Source organism: Chenopodium album, chromosome 17 (assembly GCF_948465745.1).
Source record: "Chenopodium album chromosome 17, dcCheAlbu1.1, whole genome shotgun sequence".
NCBI classification, from domain to species: domain Eukaryota; kingdom Viridiplantae; phylum Streptophyta; class Magnoliopsida; order Caryophyllales; family Amaranthaceae; genus Chenopodium; species Chenopodium album.
The window spans coordinates 22,777,337-22,795,691 of NC_137850.1; the positions used below are offsets into that span (position 1 = coordinate 22,777,337).

The window sequence follows — 18,355 nt, forward strand, 5'->3', positions numbered from 1 at the left end:
GAACTCATTCTTCCTCCTAACATGTCAATATTAGGCAATTTTAGGTGTCTATGATTTAAAATCACAATAAAAGACCAACTAACTTAGTTTTAAGAACCATTTTTCATTCACATGCGTCCAAATTATGTCAAGGTTATAACGTTTCTATCACCTTGTGATGAAACCAATCAAGGAATTCAGTTTGCATTTCTCCATGACTTCTCCACTATGCAAATAAGGTCGAGTACTAACAATGTAGTCCTCAAACTTCCTAGTAGGTCAATGACACGAGCTATATGAATATTGCAATCATTTTAATTGTTCATAACTTTAAATACAGTTCATTCTTAAACATATATATCTTTCGTACTCACCAAGAATGCCGTTGTTTCTTAACACAAACAAATGAGCACACTCGAGTTCCTTTTCATCTAAAAACCGAGTTTTACCCTCATTTGACACACGATCGCTATCCACCGACGGAATTTTCTTTCGTTAAATTTTCCGACAAAATTAGCATCAGATTTCGAATAATCCGTCGGATTATTCAGACAGTTAATATTCTGTCGGAAATTTTGAATTTTGCGATGAAATTCTAGGTCCGTCGAAACGATTCCGTCGCTATTTAGCCTTTTTCTAGTAATGCATAATTCTAGTGTTTATATAAAAATTCCATCATTATAAAAAAGAAATTTTGACTTTTACCACCAAAAAAAATCAAAAAAATTATTTTTTACCACCAAAACTTCTAAAACTTTTATTTTACCACCAAAAAAAAATTCTAAAAATTGTTTTTTACCACCTAACGTCAAGAAAACCGTTAAATCTAACGGTTTAAAAAAAATTCTTTGAATTTCGTGCACAAAACATATTCTTTATAGTTTCAGGGGGCATTTTGGTCCTTTGGATCCAATTTGATGTTAGAATTGACAAAAAATGATCGGAAATGCCTCGTTTTGCGTGTTTCACGCAAATTGAGGTATTTTAAACACGCAAAACGAGGAATTTCCGATAATTTTTTTCAATTATGACCTCAGATTGGACCCTAAGGGCCAAAATGCCCCCCAAAACCCCTAAAGAGCATATGTTTGACACGGAAATCGAAGAATTTAAAAATTTCCGTTAGGTTTTTTACGACTGGTGGTAAAAAACAATTTTTAATTTTTTATTTGGTGGTAAAATAAAAGTTTTAGAAGTTTTGGTGGTAAAAAATAATTTTTTGCTTTTTTGGTGGTAAAAGTCAAAAAATCCTTATAAAAACTTATAAACTTGCTGTAATTTTGTTTAAAAACATTAATTGCTATAGTTTTAACCAACTACAATCAAATTCCATCAATAAACATTAATTTAGAAACCTAGGGTTTTCAATTTGGGCTTTTTAATTCAAAAACTAAATCAGAAAATTATATACATATTAATCATAATTAAAAAATCATGAAATCATACACCCACCAAAAATCAATAATTAATCACTATTGGAATATTTAAAACAAGAGAGAGAGAGAGTTTTTTTAACACAATCGCACGCACGCGGACAGGGATGTTGCCGCCCTCCACACTGTCGATTGCTGCTGGCGACCGTGGTCGGCCGGTTGAAAGTGGTGGTGGCGAAATATTTAAAAAACTCTCTTTCTACCCTTAATGATTCCTTCTCCTATTCAAAATAGTCATTGACTTTCTTTAAAATTCCATTGACCTTAAAACTTCCCTTTATAAATAATTATGCCCCAAAGTTTACAAATAATAAAAATAAAATATTTCCAAAGTAATTAAATAAATGAAAATGGACTTTTTATTAAAATAAACCTTTTTAAATTATTAAAATACCATAAATAATTCATTTTGATTTATTTAAATAATGTTTTAAATTAATATACATATAAAAATACAGGGTATTACAATTATTTGTTAAGACGAATGTTGATGACGGTTAAAGAATGACCAACTGTGCTCATAATGTTAATCATACTAACTTTTCTATTAGTTTTAAGGTGTGCATAAAAATGGAGGATTGATTTTTGGGGGATCTACTATTATAGGCTATATTTTGTCTTGGTAACCTAATTTTTCTATTGTAAATGAGTTCATTAAACGTGTTTGGGGGAAATATAGAATTGATAAATTTCACTTATCTCAACTAGGGTGTTCATGGTGAGATTCCACACTACTAAGGGGAAGGATCAAGCTATGATTGCAGGACCTATTCTATTTGATGGGAAACATCTTGTTATGAAGGAATGGGATCCTAGGATTGATCTAAGGGCTAGAGTTCTATCTAAGGTTCCAATTTGGATTCGATTTCTTAGATTGGATGCACCTCGGACATTGCAATGAAGAGGGGGGGGGGGCTTTAGCGTTGAAGTAGATTGTTGGTCTAGTTAGGGATACTATTAAAAATGATGACCAGGCTACCGCTTCCAAGGATAGGTTGGAGTATGTCGGGGTAGAGTATGTTGGGGTGGAGGTGGAGATGAAGTTGGGGGAGCGATTACTGATAAGTGATATTTCATCACAATTTAGGGTATTTTCTAGCCGTTTTCGAATTAGTTTCTAATAATTTTTCTAATTTTAGCCTGAGTTTCTCTAGTTTTCTTATTTTTATTAGGAAAAATTCATTTTAATAATCCCAATTATGGGCGATTTACTTAGAATAATCCCAACTAATTATTATTATTTAATAATCCTTACTTTGATACTTGTTATCCTCCATCAATCCCAATTCAATGACCAATACCTAATGAAAGAATTTTTTTTTTTAATTTTAATGGCCATTTGTTAACATGTGATTTGTCCAAAATTAAATTATATACAATAAATAAAAAAAAAACCCAAAATTTCCCAGCCACCCTTTCCCCACCATAAAAACCCTAACCACACCAATGACCTCACCGAAAGACGGAAGGCCACCACCACCCCCCTTACCACCTAAACGGTCGGCTGACCCTCTACCACCCATCCGACCCACCCAAACCCCCGAAACTACCCAACTCAACCACCAACCCAACCCTCAAAACAAACCCTCTCCCTTCCTCCCTTTCCCCACCCTCGAAATCGACCGTTTCGGAGTGGAGGAAGGGAGGAGGAGCGCTTTTGGTGGCAAAGGAAAGGAGAAGGCTTGGTTTTGATGGTCGGGTGGGTTGAGTTGGTGGTTTTGGGGGTCAGGGTGGGCTAGGTGGGTGGTTCCGAGAGTCGAAGTGGGTGGTTGAGCGTCGGTCGATTTCAATATTAAGGGGGGTGGCCAGCTGGTTTCTTGTAAGGTTAGGGGTGGGCTAGGGTTTGAAGGTGGGGAAAGGGTGGTAGGGAATTTTGGGGGTTTTTTATATATTAAACCAATTACTTGTTTACACGCGTGTCATGTTTACATGTTATAATAGGTCGTTGATCAATTGAGACTGATTGAGGCAAAGACATATCAAAATTGGAATTATTAAATAATAATTCTTAGTTGAGATTATTCTAGATAAATCGTCCATAGTTAGGTTTATTAAAATGAATTTTTCGTTTTCTTTATTTATTTCTTAATTCAAGTATTTCTGTAACTTTTAGTGGCTTTTAGTATATTTATGTTTCTAAATTTCTTAGTTTTATTGGTTACTAGGTTAAACCCCGCGCAATGTACGGACTTTGATAATTATAATAAAAATATAATAGTTATATATATAAAGATTTAATCGATTGATCATGTGTTAAAACGCATGAAATCAATTAAAACAGTAACATGTGAGAGAACATTAAAATATGTAATAGTTATAATGTGCAAGTTGATATTTCAGGAAGTTTACTTCAGATTTTATAAAATAAAAGTCATAATCTAAATGCAATCTTATTTTAATATAATATCTCCTTTTTTTATTAAGTAATTTTGGCGGAAAATTTTTTAATAGTACATTGTCAAGTGTCTCTTTAGATTTGCTTTTAGTAGTATATAATTGATTCCTTATATTTTAGTTAATAATATTTCTATCTCTTTCATTTTATTTTTCTTATTCCACTAGTTTTTGCCGCGTGCAATGCACAGATTCATAATAATAAGACTTAAAAATATAATAGTCAATTAAAATGAAGTTACTTTAAATGAACTGACTTATATAATATTTATTTTTGGGAATTTAAATTCATTTATTAATGTCTACTCTTAAATCTCTCTTATTAGATATATTATTTAGAAAAAATTGAAAAAAATAATCCCACCTTTGACACATCTTTTCAAAATAATCCCACATTGCATAAATTTTTTTGTTTAATTTTTTCTTCTTTTTCCACCTCACCCCCCTTCATTCAACCACCATGAACATCACCACTAAACTAACCACCTTCCCACCATCACAAACAAACTAACCACCTAAGATGCAACACCAGCACCACCCCGCCACCTGAGCCATGCCCACCCAAAGTCCCAAATCCCACAACTCTCTTGAACAGCCACCATCCCTACCCCCTACCTGATCTCAACCGCCATCATAGCAATGCGGAGAGAGATTAAAAAGACGAGATCTCAACCGCCATTGGTTCTGTTTTTGTTAAGGTCCAAGGTTTCGAAATGGCAACCGCGTTTCTAACCAATTCTCAATTTTCAACGCCATTTTTCCGTCTTTGTTGTCATTCCATGGATTGTTGCTCTATTTTTCGAGCAATTCAACAGCGGAATTTGACCGGGGAGGGGGATCCGACAGGGTAAGGAGGAAGAAACTCGAGATTATTAATACTTTTGTTTATTTCTTTTTTTAAAAGAATAACAAAAACCAATTAGAAGAGAACACGTGGCAAAAGACCTTCTAGACAAGTTATCAATTTCACTAACAAGTAAAAGGCTTTTTTAAAGAATATGGGGTATAAAGGTGGGATTATTTCGTGAATACACAAAGGTGGAATTGTTTTGAGAAGATGTGTCAAAGCAAGGATTATTCTTTTCAATTTTTCCCATTATTTAAGATATTTTTATAAATTTTGTAAGTTTTTATTCATTACCATAACTTTTCTTTTTATCATATCTATTTATTTACTATTACTAAAACAAAACATTACTGACATCATCAACCCTAAACTATTCTACGTATCATTCTCACATTTAAAAATTTTCCTCCAACTCTATGTGTGATGTCATAAATTATTATAATTTTTTTTTTAATCTACACTTTAGACTTCAATGTACAAGTATCTATACAAAATTCAATTAATCAAGTTTCTCTCCTAAATTGTAGTTTCGTTGCACATACTTAATTTGTTTGATGTTTGATGGTAGTTCTAATAATTTTTTTTTTTTACTTTCCTTAAGAAATGTGAATAATTTTATATCTAATTCTAATCTTTGTATACAAATACATTGTAATGCAATAAAACATAAATTACAAGAAAAATTAATTCTAATCGTGCATCGCACGGGGATAATCTAGTTATTTTATAAGAAAAAATAAATAATAAAAAGTTTTTAACGGGAAAATTTTTTACGTAAATGTAGCACGTATATATTAGGGATAAGTCTAGTGATTAATTTAGTATATGATAAAAATATAGATAGATTTCATTTTATTTTCTCTTACTTTGTTTTATTATTTTAGTTTATCTCCAATTTCTCCTCTTGCCTTTGGTATTGTGTGAACAGGATAGTCGAGATTCAAGGTTCAATACATGTGTCTCAAGTTTTGAGTCATAGATGGATTCGGAGTTCAACCCATTGTAAAGCTTAGCCACTTCCTGTAGCGAATGAGCAACGGGTGTGTGGCATCAACCAAGAGCATTTCCATAGGCATACAACAAGGGATCATTTGTGCGAGGCAACAAGGGATGATTTCTTATTGTTGTGTTGCAGAAGATGTTTGGAATAGTAGTCATTTTCAGTCTATTTTGAGGGACTCTCCAAACCCCTCCTTTTGTTCCAGGCTAGTGTCGCTTGCGGGTAAGCTAGTTCGTCACATATTGCAAGTGTTGTACATTATGGCAACTATCGAAAGGAATCAATAACTTAATACTAAAATAAACATCAGGCATGACACATGTCAATCCTGATTTTGTTTTTTCCCTCCAAAACCTCCCTTTCCGTAACTTTTTTTTTTAGGATTTTTTTACTTTTACCACCAAAAAAATCAAAAAAATTGTTTTTTACCACCAAAACTTCTATAACTTTTATTTTACCACCAAATAAAAAATTACAAATTGTTTTTTTACCACTTGACGTCAAAAACCTAATAGAATTTTTGAAGTTCTTCAATTTTCGTGCCAAACACATGGTCGGGTTTTGGGGAGCAATTTGGCCCTTTGAGTCCAATTTGAGGTCAGAATTGACAAAAATGATCGAAATGCCTCATTTTGTGTGTTTAAAAATAACTCGATTTGCGTGAACACGCAAAACGAGGCATTTTCGATCATTTTTTGTCAATTCTGACCTCAAATTGCATCCAAAGAGCCAAAATGCCCCCCTAAACCTCAAATCGAAGAATTTTTTTTAAGCCGTTAGATTTAACGGTTTTCTTGACTGTAGGTGGTAAAAAACAATTTTTAGAATTTTTTGTGGTAAAATAAAAGTTTTAGAAGTTTTGGTGTTAAAAACCTTTTTTTTTTTCACTTATTTTCAACTAAAACAAACAGAGGTAGGGCCTGTTCTCTTCAACTTATTTTCACTTCAGTTCAGTTCCTAATTTCATTCTCTCATAAAATATTTAGTTCAATTCAGCTCCAATCACTTCAGTTCAGTAAAAACAGGTCTGTAGTTTTATTTTTATGTTAAAAAAAAATTCCTTTTTATTTGGTGTTCATGATTCTTCCATACACATTTATCTAAAATATTATTCCAACTTCTTTTTAATTATCTGATAAATAGAGTAATGTTAGATTTTGCCAAAAAAAAAATTAATACTCCGTAATAATATTGATTTATATTATTAAAATCAAAGAAATTACTTAAAAGCATCACTTTTATTTATTAGTGTTATTTTTTTTAAAACAAAAATTAGATTTACCGTGCATGACACGGGACCTAAGCTAGTTGAGTCTTATTAAGACTTATGTTTAATACTTTTCCCATTTTTCTTCTTAAATCTCAAGTTAAATCTTAGAATTTCAAGACTCAAGACTTGAAATTAAAACCCATCTCAATTTTATTTGTATTATCTTTTTTTTTTTACACTTTTCTACAGATAAAGAGATAAAAAAAAAATATATATGTGTAATATATTTAAGTCTTAAGATAAAGTGATAAATTTAAACAAGTTTTGATGAGTATTAATAAGAATTTAATGACATCATTTTCAATGGGGCCATCAAAAATAATGTCACATCTAAGTTTTAAAATTTGGAGCTAAACTTGCTCTAATACTCACTTGGTTAAAATTTCATAAAATTCCTCTGTATAATCCAGTAATATCATATGAATGTAGCGTCACCGAGAGGTTACCTCTATTAGACAGGGACTCAGATCCACAACACCTCACTTAATCGGATTTTATCTTCATTGGCTAAAATTTTTAAAAGATCAAAACATTTCACTCAAAAAAAAAATTCGTTTTTAACTCGGATTATTAGGAAAAGGCTACACATACTATGTGACATGTCAGTCTTTAATTGGTTGGTGAAATGGGTCCCAAAATCCACCATATTTGAAATTTTATTTGAATTTCAAATAAATTTCAGATTTAATCTAACCTTTGAATTTCAAATTTTGTGTCATTTCCAATGCAAATTTTATCTCTTAAAAATATATTTTAAAAAATAATTTTTTATTCATATTTCATCTTCCACCTTCGTCATTCTCCATGGAAGCTGAATGTTTAGCTTTAATTTTTTTTTTCTTGAATTATATTTTTTGTCTTTTTCGACATTGAATTATTAATCATTTTTCATCAACATGCCATCTCCTTCGTCACTCTTTCGGCAGACCCTCTAATTTCACCAGAATTCCATCTTCAATTCCTCATCTTTTTATCCATCTTAACAATTGTCATCTGCTACTAATTCATTAATAGGCAAGCAAGATGAATATTCATTTACTTGACGATAATCTTGAACACCAACCACAATTTGGGAAGGCAAAATCGTCTAATAAAACCATAAGAAACCCATGACGTCCTTTTTTATTTTTGCAATCTTGCATACCAAATATACTAAATTCCTAAATTTTCCTTATTTAAAAAAAAAAAAAAAAAAAAAAAAAAAAAAAAAAAAGAAAAAGAAAAAAAAACTGAACTCCTAAATTTAAGAAACAATGAGTTCTAGAATTCGATCTTATGGCTTGTCAAAAAAAAATGATTTTTATGGAAAAAAAATATATAAATAAACATGAAAATCCTCAATTTTGAGGAAGGAAAAAGGATGAATTGACTTTATAAACGTGAAACCCCCGACAATATCGAACACTTTATTTCCAATTTTTTTAGTAACACAAATAGTTAAATGTGGTAAGCAAGTATTTTGGTTTGATTAAGTTTTCCAATTAGTTAAATGTGGTAAGCAAGTATTTTGGTTTGATTAAGTTTTGCAATTAGTTAAATGTGGTAAGCAAGTATTTTAAAAATTTTTAGTTAAACATTTAATAATTTTTTTAGTAACACAAATAGTTAAATGTGGTAAGCAAGTATTTTAATCGTATTACTAAAAATAACCAAAATAATTGCTACTTGCTTAAAAAATAAAATATCATGATGTAAAAAAGAATATAATTAAGTTTGATTATTTTACTAAAATAAAATGAACAACTTGAGTAATGGAATGCTAAATAATTTTAACATTTTTATACCTATGAATAAGATCACTTAATATCGATATAATTGATGTATGTGTTTGTGTATACTAAGGATTAACAAATTACCAACAAACACTAGTGAGGTTCTAATTATTTTATTGTGGAAAAATTAATTACATGATTAATAGCAATTATTGGATAAAAATCTTAATTGATATCCTCGACTACAAGGGGTTTCTGACTCAGCCTCAATCTTATGAGAAGTGGACAATCTTTAGTACAATATTATTGTAATAACAATGATACATTTCACATCTTAGTGGTACTAATGTTAATTATTTACGAATTGTCATGTTATGAACCAACAAATAAATTACATATTATTCATCCAGATCTACTTCCTCAAGGTTGGGTATTTGAATCTCTTTATCCTTATTTTTTTTTATAGGGGAGTAATAGTGATGTGCCAAAATGATTAAAGTTGATTTAGTGGTGATGTGACATAATGAGAAGTTTAATAGGTGACGTGGCATAATGAAATATTGAATAGGTGATGTGGCGTAAGTGAAAAGGCCTACGTGACACATAAACTTTAAATTAGTATAGATTTTAACATAAACCGGTGACAGAATAATACATTAGTAACCCTAATATATGTTAGAGTGATTTTTTATTTTTTTTTTTATTAAAACCACTTTTCTAGTAACATGATTATGATTAATTTTAAAAATCGTAAACACTTGAGATTGTTTAGCACTAACAAGTTGTAACACTTGTAAGTGATAATGATTGTGTACAACAAGTATGTATTATATTTTGCCAAAAAGTATTCATATTTCACCTTTAGAATTGGCAGATTGATGTTGATCATTATAATTTAAGAATTCTAATTCATTTATATATTGATAGTGTTGTTTGAATTCGTTTTATGGCGAGAGACATGTTGAAGCATTTATTTATAACGTCTTTCAATTGTTATTTCATGTTGCTAACATATACAAATTACTCCCTTGTATTACCAACTTATTTTTTTTAAATAATTTTTAGGTACTGGAAAAGTACAATTTGTATTTTAAGATTGTTTTTGTGATTCACATTACTAGTTTATCAAATTATCATCAGATCCATTGTCTAGCTTGTTGATCTCCTTTTTCAACATTTTTTGGTTTGCAAATTTTTAAGATTATTTTTAACTTCATCAGAAATTCGTTAGCATTAATATATAGCTTCGATCTAGTAAGTTTTTCTTCGTTGGCGTTAATGGCTTAGCCCATCTTTTTAACTTCATAAGAAAATATTTTTTTTACATAAATTGTAATATGGCTAGAATTTGTAGCCTAAAGAATAGTATTTGTCAATTGTCACTGCCGAAAAACTAAGGATGATATTTTCTTATAGTCAATATTATTTTTATTGGGAAACACATTACAAAAAAAAAAAAAAAAAAAAAAAAAAAAAAAAAAAAAAAGCATTGGGTGTAAAAAAATAAAATAACAAAGGCATTTAATGCTGAAAGTTTGGCGCTAAACTACCCGCCTATACTGCAGTATGGGTGAAACATTTCCCCACTAATTTTCCCTCTTCTTTTTTTTTAGTCTATGATGATGTGGCAAGCTTCAATTGGTGTTATATGTGAAGCCTACATACAACCATTGTATGTGTATCAGCTTCCCGGATTATTATATACTTCTTCCGTTCCATTAATATTGCAACAATTGACTTTTTGCACTATTCATCACTCTTGTTTGACCATATAATATAGATTTATACATTAAGTAAAATATAATCATGTGGGATCTTATTGGATTCATCTCATAAAATACTTTCACAATATCAACTTTTTACAATTTTTACACTTACACAATTATAGATATTTAGCATATAAAATGTGTTTTAGGATGCGTAATTTCCTCTTTGTTGCAATATTAATAGAACGGAAGAAGTAGTTTTTTCTATCAAGAATTATCTGTAGCAGAACTGGCATTAAGCTGATTACTTTAATCCTCACGGCTTAAACAAAAAAACCATCGAAAATAACAAAATTAATTCAACAAAATGGCTCATATCAAGAAATTCAACCAAAATTGTAACCCTTCCTTCATCGAGTTATCTCAGAAGCTCGGATAAATTTGAAATCATAACCAGTCTTTCCAAAATTTGTCTTAGTGATGTTTACGTCACAAGTTGATAAAAAACAGGTTAAATTTGTTCATAATACTCCAATTAATCACAAATTACAACTATTACGGTACTCATAACAAGTAATTCTGACCTTCTCAGTAATATTTATACACCCGGACAAAAAGTGTGCATATAAACATAAAAGACTACTCTCATTAATTCAATTGAGACTTTCGTTTTAAGTTGGATTAACAATGAGTACTGTAAATATAATTTCAATTCAAGGGTAGTCTACAACCCTCCAATTTAAAATTCATAACGGTCCAATGAATGCCAGCAGTGTTGAGAACTTACATTTAAATCCAAATTATACGTCAAAAACCTAACTTAAATCCGATGAAGTCAGCTCCATTACAACACAATTTGTTTGTAATTTATGTGAAACATGGTTTGTTAGGTTAGGATACAGTAATAGTGTATTTGATAAAATGTAATGCTGTTATTTAACTCCAGTCCCGTAATATCCGAAGGAAGAAGCTGATGACAACACTCGATTTCTGAGTTTTTTCAGGCTCTTTACCCATTTTTTACAGGTAATAAAGAGTATAGTTAAAACTCAGTAACATACATTAACTTAATCATTTCCCGTCCATCCAATTTTAGTCGTCACATTTAATTTATGCTTTGAAAAAACAAACCTCAGTCAAATCCAATAATATCATATGAATGTAGTTTCACCGAGAGGTTCCCCCTGTTAAACAGGGACTCAGATCCATTACACCTCATTTAATTGGATTTTATCATCATTGGCTTAATTTAATTCAATTATAAAAGATTTAATTTTGAAAAGGTTTCAGATATTCGATTTGATGATATCATTATTAGGTGTAACGCTTCAAAGTGAGATTCGAATTCGAAACTACACCTTCAACCAAGTGAAATTACCCATCATAAACCCTAATTTAACTAAATTTACAAAAATAAAAAAAAAATTAATTGATTATAATGAATTGCATTTTAGCTCAGATTATTATACAGCTTTTTCGATCAAGAATTTTCTGAAGCAGAACTGGCATTAAGCTGATTAAATCAATCATCACAGCAAAGAAGAAAATCATTAACAATAACAAAAATTAATGAAAAAAATCGGCTCATATCAAGAAATTCAACCATTTTAATCCATATACTTCACCGAGTTATCTCAGAAGCGCGGATAATTTTGAAATCATAGCCAATAATTTCTCAAATTTCAAATATTAATAAAAAATAATTCAAAAAATATAGCGGATAATTTTAGAGGCATAACAAAGGTGTTAACCTCCACGTTAACATCGCCGAATCTGTGTATGCCTCCATGACTAGACTTTAATTGAATCGAATTTAACAAGCAAGCCTAAAGGTGTTTTGAGGCAAACAATTAAAAAAAGAGGAGAGAGAAAATGAGATGTAGCCGTTACTTAGACACAAGAAAGCCGTGAAGAAGCGGCAGAACTGCAACACGAACGGCGGAAACTGTAGCACCGGCTTTGGGGCTTTAGCATCTTCAGATTAAAAGTTTTTCAGAGAAGCCCGGGGTAAGCTAGTGCGTATGACTTTGATTTTGTTTATTGATTTAGCAAAATCGCCATTAATTTGGAAAAGATGAAGAAAATGATCCAGGTTTTAGAGGAAGAAAGAGGAAGAGGTAAGAGAAGAAAGATGATTGAGAAATGTTTTAGGGTTGAGAATTTATAAAGGAGAGAGAGAATGGGGGATGAACGGCTGGTTAAACCCTAATTTGAGATTACATCAGAGTGAATAAAAGGATGGGCCAGATTGAGAAGGGTCTCCCTCTTCCTTGGATTTCAATGTATTGCAAATTTATTTTTTATTTATTTATTTTTTTTTTCACTTTTTCAATCTATTGTTATAGAGTACTCCCTCTATCCGTTTATTACATGCCTATTTCTCATTTTGCACGGCAATTAAGAAAGTTAAAGATTCCTTAAAACTAATAATTGGGAGTATAAATATGCATGTGGGGTTAGAGAGAGATAGAGATAAAGAAAAAGTAGTTGGGAATTAGGAGAGAGAAAGTATTGGGAATTGATATTAAAGTACAAAAAAGAAAAAGAAAAAGGGTGACAAATCATCAAAAAGAGAATAATATTATAAAAAGGTAAAACCTATAAATAGAAACAAACATTTAATTTTGGTCACCCCAAAAAAGAATACAGACATGTAATAAAGGGACGGAGGGATTACAATTTTGATTCTTACTCCGTATTTTTTATACTCTCCCCATTTTAAAATACTAGTTGCCCTCTTGCGCGCATCCGCGCACGATAGTTTAGCGTTTGAATTTTTGTCATAATTATTAAATTAACTCCGTGCGATGCACGATTTTAAAATAAGAATTGAATTATAGACTTTTAACACGTATTGAAAGAAAATAACTTCCACATTTTTCCTAACTAATTTTTAATTAAATACGAAAATACAATTCCCGAAAATGCATAGTTTTCATATTTAATTAAGAAATTTTAATTAAATTATATTATTAACTATTGTCAATAACTCGTAAATAACTAAATAGCACAATATGTGTAGAAAACCCAAATTTTAAAATTTTAAAATTCAAATGGAATATATTTTCAAAGCTATGTTAAATAAGGTAGTTTAAAAAGGAAAAAAAAAATATGACATCATAAAATATGACATCATCCTTGCATTTTGGAGGGAAAAAATTAAATAAAAAAGTGACACGTAGGCAATGATGACATCAATGGTTGTTATTTTAATATATTTATATATATATATATATATATATATATATATATATATATATATATATATATATATATATATATATATATATATATATATATATAGGTTTAAATATTTATTATTCTTATGATGAGTTTAAGATAAATACTTTTTAGCAAGTGTATGTATTCTTTGTATTGTCGTGTGTAAATTAATTTGTCGTGATTTCAAGATTTTTTTTAAAATATGTAATGTCATAACGGTTTGTGAATGAAAATAATTGTATTTATTTCTAAATAAAGTAGGCATAATTAGATAGTAGAAATACATATTCGGGAAGTAGTATAGAACTATATTGCGAAGACAAGTTAACCTTGAAAATAGAAGCACTATATACACAATAGAATAATGTCCCTCTATTTAGTTGTGTTACCTAGTTTATCTATATGAAAAAGCCAAGACATCGGTGTTGATTATCTGATATAAAATTGTCAAAAGTAATTGACCTATCTTTTCTAAAGAGATTATTGTGTACTATACAGGCCATTAGCAATTAGCATGCTCTTTCTTAGCCCCTGCTTTGAGATCATTTTGCTAAAATTGGATGTGTATTTCTCTTTGAAAGAGAAATCAAAAGATAGGTTTGTGCCTGAGTCAAGGAAGAGACAAACTAAAGCACAATCCTATATCTTAAAAGTTAGGCATCGCATTTTCCATCCTTGGATGGCTGTTTCAACCAGAGCTCTAGCAGCTTATCAAGTGCTTCTTGTAGTGCAAACACGAACTCTACACTTCTTAATTCTCTTTGCTTATGCTATTATATGTAGAAAACAAAACAAAAGATCAACAACAAAAATTAAAGAAAACACTACAATATGTTGAAAATTTCAGTGTTAAATTTAACATTGAAAAGTTGCTGAAGTGTAGGACTGAAATTGAATAAAATTTGTGGCAATAGGATCATTTAGAGATGCACAAAATTATGTAGAAATCTAGAGACATTACCATATTATGATGCAATGTCAAGCGTGTGGCCCCCCAAGTTATCAAAATTTTTTAGGCAATAAGAAATATTGGCCATCAAATAATTGCTACATCTATTCCAATGTGAAGTTGTGAACAGTCGTCCTCTCGCGTGTGATAGTCCAGCGTTTTTTTTGCTTGGCGGTATGATTTGCGTGATTTGATGTGCTATAGCGCTAACTATTTTGTTGCATCAATTTGTAAGATTTATAATTCTTTTTCCTCTTATTCTATAGGTTCTATCTCCATGCATTACTCGTTTTTTATATGGATCGTGAATTTTTAGAAGACCTCTTTCTACTTGATGTCCAATCATTTTATCAATATATCTTTTTCAGGCCCTTGTTTTCTCACTTTTCCTCAATGGGATATATCTCCTTGTGTTTCAGGGTTTTTTGTGATCTCCTCGGATACTGGTCACGCTCTACTGACAATGAGACTCGGACACCTGCAAAACAACGAATATTCCGGTGATCTAAATATTCGCCTCCGACGATCAAGTTAATGATCGGAAATCGAAAAAGCTAGAGAGAGAAAGTAGAGAGAAGTTGGAGCTTTTTAATGCTCTATATTTATGTTATGTCATAATCCACCTCCCATCATAAATGATTGGGGTATTTATAGGGGTGGGAACATGTGCCCCTCTAGGGTTTGTACCCTAGAATGTCGTGACGTGATTGGCTGCGCAATCAGGGGTCGCCACGTGTCATGGGGGGCGCCGTTTTACGGCTTTCAAGGGTTTCTCGGGATTTGGGCCTGATGTAATCAGGGCCTTTTTCTCTTTCTGATGTTGTATTGTGTATTTAAAGATAGCTGACATGTGTCACCCTGTCAGGTGGACACGTGTCACACTCTCATAGGGCCACGTGTCGCCTTCTTATTGGGCCACGTGTCACTATGAGATTGGGCCACGTACCTGGGGTATTTTTACCCTAAACATTTGCCCCTCAGAGGGGGTGGCTCGTACACTTACTGGCCGCCTCCTCTGATCTTGCATTCTGGACGTCTTGGCACTCTGGGTTGGGTTTACCTCCCATCTGCCCTGGACGTCCATATACTTTGGACTCAAAGCTCTGTTTGCTACCTGGACGTCCGTATATTTTGTTCTGGACGTCCTCGTAGTCTGGAGTGAGCTTGTCTTCTTGCTCATTTGGGCGTCCATACTTTGTACTGGACGTTCTCGTACTCTAAGAGAGGCTTAACCCCTGGTTCATTTGGACGTCCACATACTTTTGACTGGACGTCTTCATGCTCTGGGAGGAGCTTATCTCCTAGCTCATCGGGACGTCTGCATATTTTGGACTGGACGTCCTCATACTCTGGGAGGAGCTTATCTCCTGGTTCATTTGGATGTCCACATACTTTGCACTGGACGTCTTCATGCTCTGGGAGGAGCTTATCTCCTAGCTCATCGGGATGTCCGCATATCTTGGACTGGACGTCCTCATACTCTGGGAGGAGCTTATCTCCTAACTACCTAGGGCGTCCACAGCATTTAAAATGAAAATCCTTGCTTTTTAGTCTGGACGTTCTCGTACTCTGGGAGGAGCTTATCTCCTAGCCACCCAGAGCGGCCTCAGCAGTGGGACTAGACATCCTCCTATTTTGGTCTGGACGTTCTGATACTCTAGGAGGAGCTTATCTCCTAACTACCCAGAGCGTCCACATATTTTTGAAATGGATTGGGCTTCCTTGATTTCAGGCGTACTCTATGGTTCTTTCATCATGCTGCGTACGTCTGAACTTTCCCCTTTGGACTAAACGTCTGGGAACTGGGCGGACGCATTCTCCTCTTAGATATGTTTAAGTTCTGGAGACTAAGTATTGAAGGTGTAAATCTCTTGAATTTGTGACTTAACTCACTTCAACTCACTTTGACATGCCGTCAATTGTCCGTCTGATTTTTTCACAAGTTAACAGAACCCTAACGTCATTCTGTCCCTTTCTTCGAGTAATTTCTCAAAAAATTACCGTTTGAATGTTTAGGCGGGAAAGATGGTTTTACCATTTTGCCCCCATAAGTTCATTCTATAAATATGGGAAGTGAATTCTCATTTTCACACTTTACCCAATTGTGAATTCTAGAGAAAAGTCAGAGCAGTCTAGTGAGAGAAAGTGATTTTCCTTTTAATCTTCAAGAGCGCCGCCGTGAGTTTGAGTTGTCCGGGCATTTTTTGAGTTTTCCGGTCAATCTTCAACAACACCAAGAACACTTTCGAAGTTTTCAGAACGTACACAGGTAGGCCGTCTACACTTCTTTCTTTTCTTGTGTTTTTATTTTTTCTTTACTTTAATTTTGGATCCATACTCGGCTTCGTCCGACTCTCCTCATGAGGCCGGCCGTTCGCCTGGGACTGAGGAGTCTAGAGTGGACGGAGAAGAGTTGTCTCCTCCTTGGAGTGAGTTTATGTCTGATGCATACATACTCACCCCCACTTATTCTTCTCTGTCCCCACAGGCAATGGCAAGAACAATGCGTACGCGCGATCTTCATGCGGCCAGGAACCCAGACGGTAGTTTGGTTCACCCTAGGGTCCCTTATGACCCTAATAACCCAAGTACCATGGAGGTGGAGACTACCACCACCACCCAAACAACGACCGCCTCCACTGGCTCTCATCACTTGGCCGTGGAGGTCACTTCTTCTTTCGAGGAACGCCAACAAGCTCAAGGCGCCTCGTCCACTCTTGCTCCGGGACTTAGGTTCCCTCAATTTGCCAGTTCAGTCATGGATGGGGCCGAACTGGTAGCCTGCAAAGACCATCCTACCGATCTTGGGGCGGACGCTGCTGGTTCGTCCGTCCCCTCTTCCTCTCAACCTCTACTTCAACTGGGCGGGGCGGACAGACCCATGACGGGAATCTCAATTAGGGAACCGTCCGACCTGCCTATTCGCAACGCCCCTCCTTCGGGAAATCAGGCGGACGCTGCCAAAGACAAAGGCAAGCGTCCATTAGTTGAGGAGGGCGTTCCTTCTTCCATGGGCGTACATAGCTCAAGAGGCCGAAGCTCGGCCGAGGTAGCAGACTTGGACAGGGTGTTGTCTTCAGAGTTTGGGAGTGCCCCTTCTCACCAAGTGGAAGAAGAAGAAGTTGAGAAAGAGGCCGTGGGTGAGACGGCCGAAGGTGAGGCGGCGGCCGAAGAAAACGTCGCCAATATTGACAACTTCAGGGACCCGTACGCCTGTACGGTTGGAGAGACTGCCCTAAAGTTCTTGAAAAAGGATTTTGAGGAGTACAAGGAGTCCCTCCATTTGGGGGAGGGATTCGAAATACAAGTCCCCAGGAAAGCCATTGCTGTGGCTACCTGGGATGATGAGAAGCCGCGCAAACGGGCGTTTTGCGTTTACAGGGCCGCTTTGGATGTAGGCCTTCGCTTCCCTCTTCATCCATTCGTCCGAACAATTCTGGACGAATATGACATTGGCCTTTTCCAACTGACGCCAAACAGTTGGTTAAATATTTTTGGGTATTTGGTGACGTGCATCTGCAAGGGTTTCACGCCAGACTTTGCGGTCTTCTATGAGATGCACTCACTTACTCGGCTGGAGAAGGATACGGATGGTTGGCTCGTCTTGAGCGCGACCAGGGATTACATGGTTGTGGTCGACCGTGTCAGCAAATGGAGGGACTGGAAGCACCGATTCTACCGCATCAAAACCCAAGATGCGGAGTTCAACCTCCGTATGAACAAGTGCCGTCCGGATCCCATTCAGCTCGGACGCGGGGACCATAAACCTGACAAGCCGCCCATCCATGCAAGCCAGGAGCACCAACTTGAATATTTCATGGTCAACCGAGTCAAGCGGGGTAA

The 18,355-nt window shown here is 33.9% G+C and overlaps 7 non-coding genes across 7 annotated transcripts; all 7 read right to left on the bottom strand.

Annotated features, from left to right (window-relative positions):
- Positions 1–10,579: 10,579 nt before the first annotated feature.
- LOC145590453 (small nucleolar RNA Z223) lies at positions 10,580–10,669 on the bottom strand. The gene has a single exon (XR_014102048.1). It is a non-coding gene; the product is annotated as a small nucleolar RNA Z223 (small nucleolar RNA).
- Positions 10,670–10,709: 40 nt separating this feature from the next.
- Positions 10,710–10,797, bottom strand: LOC145590467 (small nucleolar RNA U36a). The gene has a single exon (XR_014102061.1). It is a non-coding gene; the product is annotated as a small nucleolar RNA U36a (small nucleolar RNA).
- Positions 10,798–11,260: 463 nt separating this feature from the next.
- LOC145590457 (small nucleolar RNA snoR97) lies at positions 11,261–11,366 on the bottom strand. The gene has a single exon (XR_014102052.1). It is a non-coding gene; the product is annotated as a small nucleolar RNA snoR97 (small nucleolar RNA).
- Positions 11,367–11,470: 104 nt separating this feature from the next.
- LOC145590456 (small nucleolar RNA Z278) lies at positions 11,471–11,585 on the bottom strand. The gene has a single exon (XR_014102051.1). It is a non-coding gene; the product is annotated as a small nucleolar RNA Z278 (small nucleolar RNA).
- Positions 11,586–11,789: 204 nt separating this feature from the next.
- On the bottom strand, positions 11,790–11,882 carry LOC145590452 (small nucleolar RNA Z223). The gene has a single exon (XR_014102047.1). It is a non-coding gene; the product is annotated as a small nucleolar RNA Z223 (small nucleolar RNA).
- Positions 11,883–11,921: 39 nt separating this feature from the next.
- LOC145590465 (small nucleolar RNA U36a) lies at positions 11,922–12,008 on the bottom strand. Its single transcript, XR_014102059.1, has one exon. It is a non-coding gene; the product is annotated as a small nucleolar RNA U36a (small nucleolar RNA).
- A 208-nt stretch (positions 12,009–12,216) lies between these two features.
- LOC145590469 (small nucleolar RNA snoR134) lies at positions 12,217–12,362 on the bottom strand. Its single transcript, XR_014102063.1, has one exon. It is a non-coding gene; the product is annotated as a small nucleolar RNA snoR134 (small nucleolar RNA).
- Positions 12,363–18,355: the final 5,993 nt, after the last annotated feature.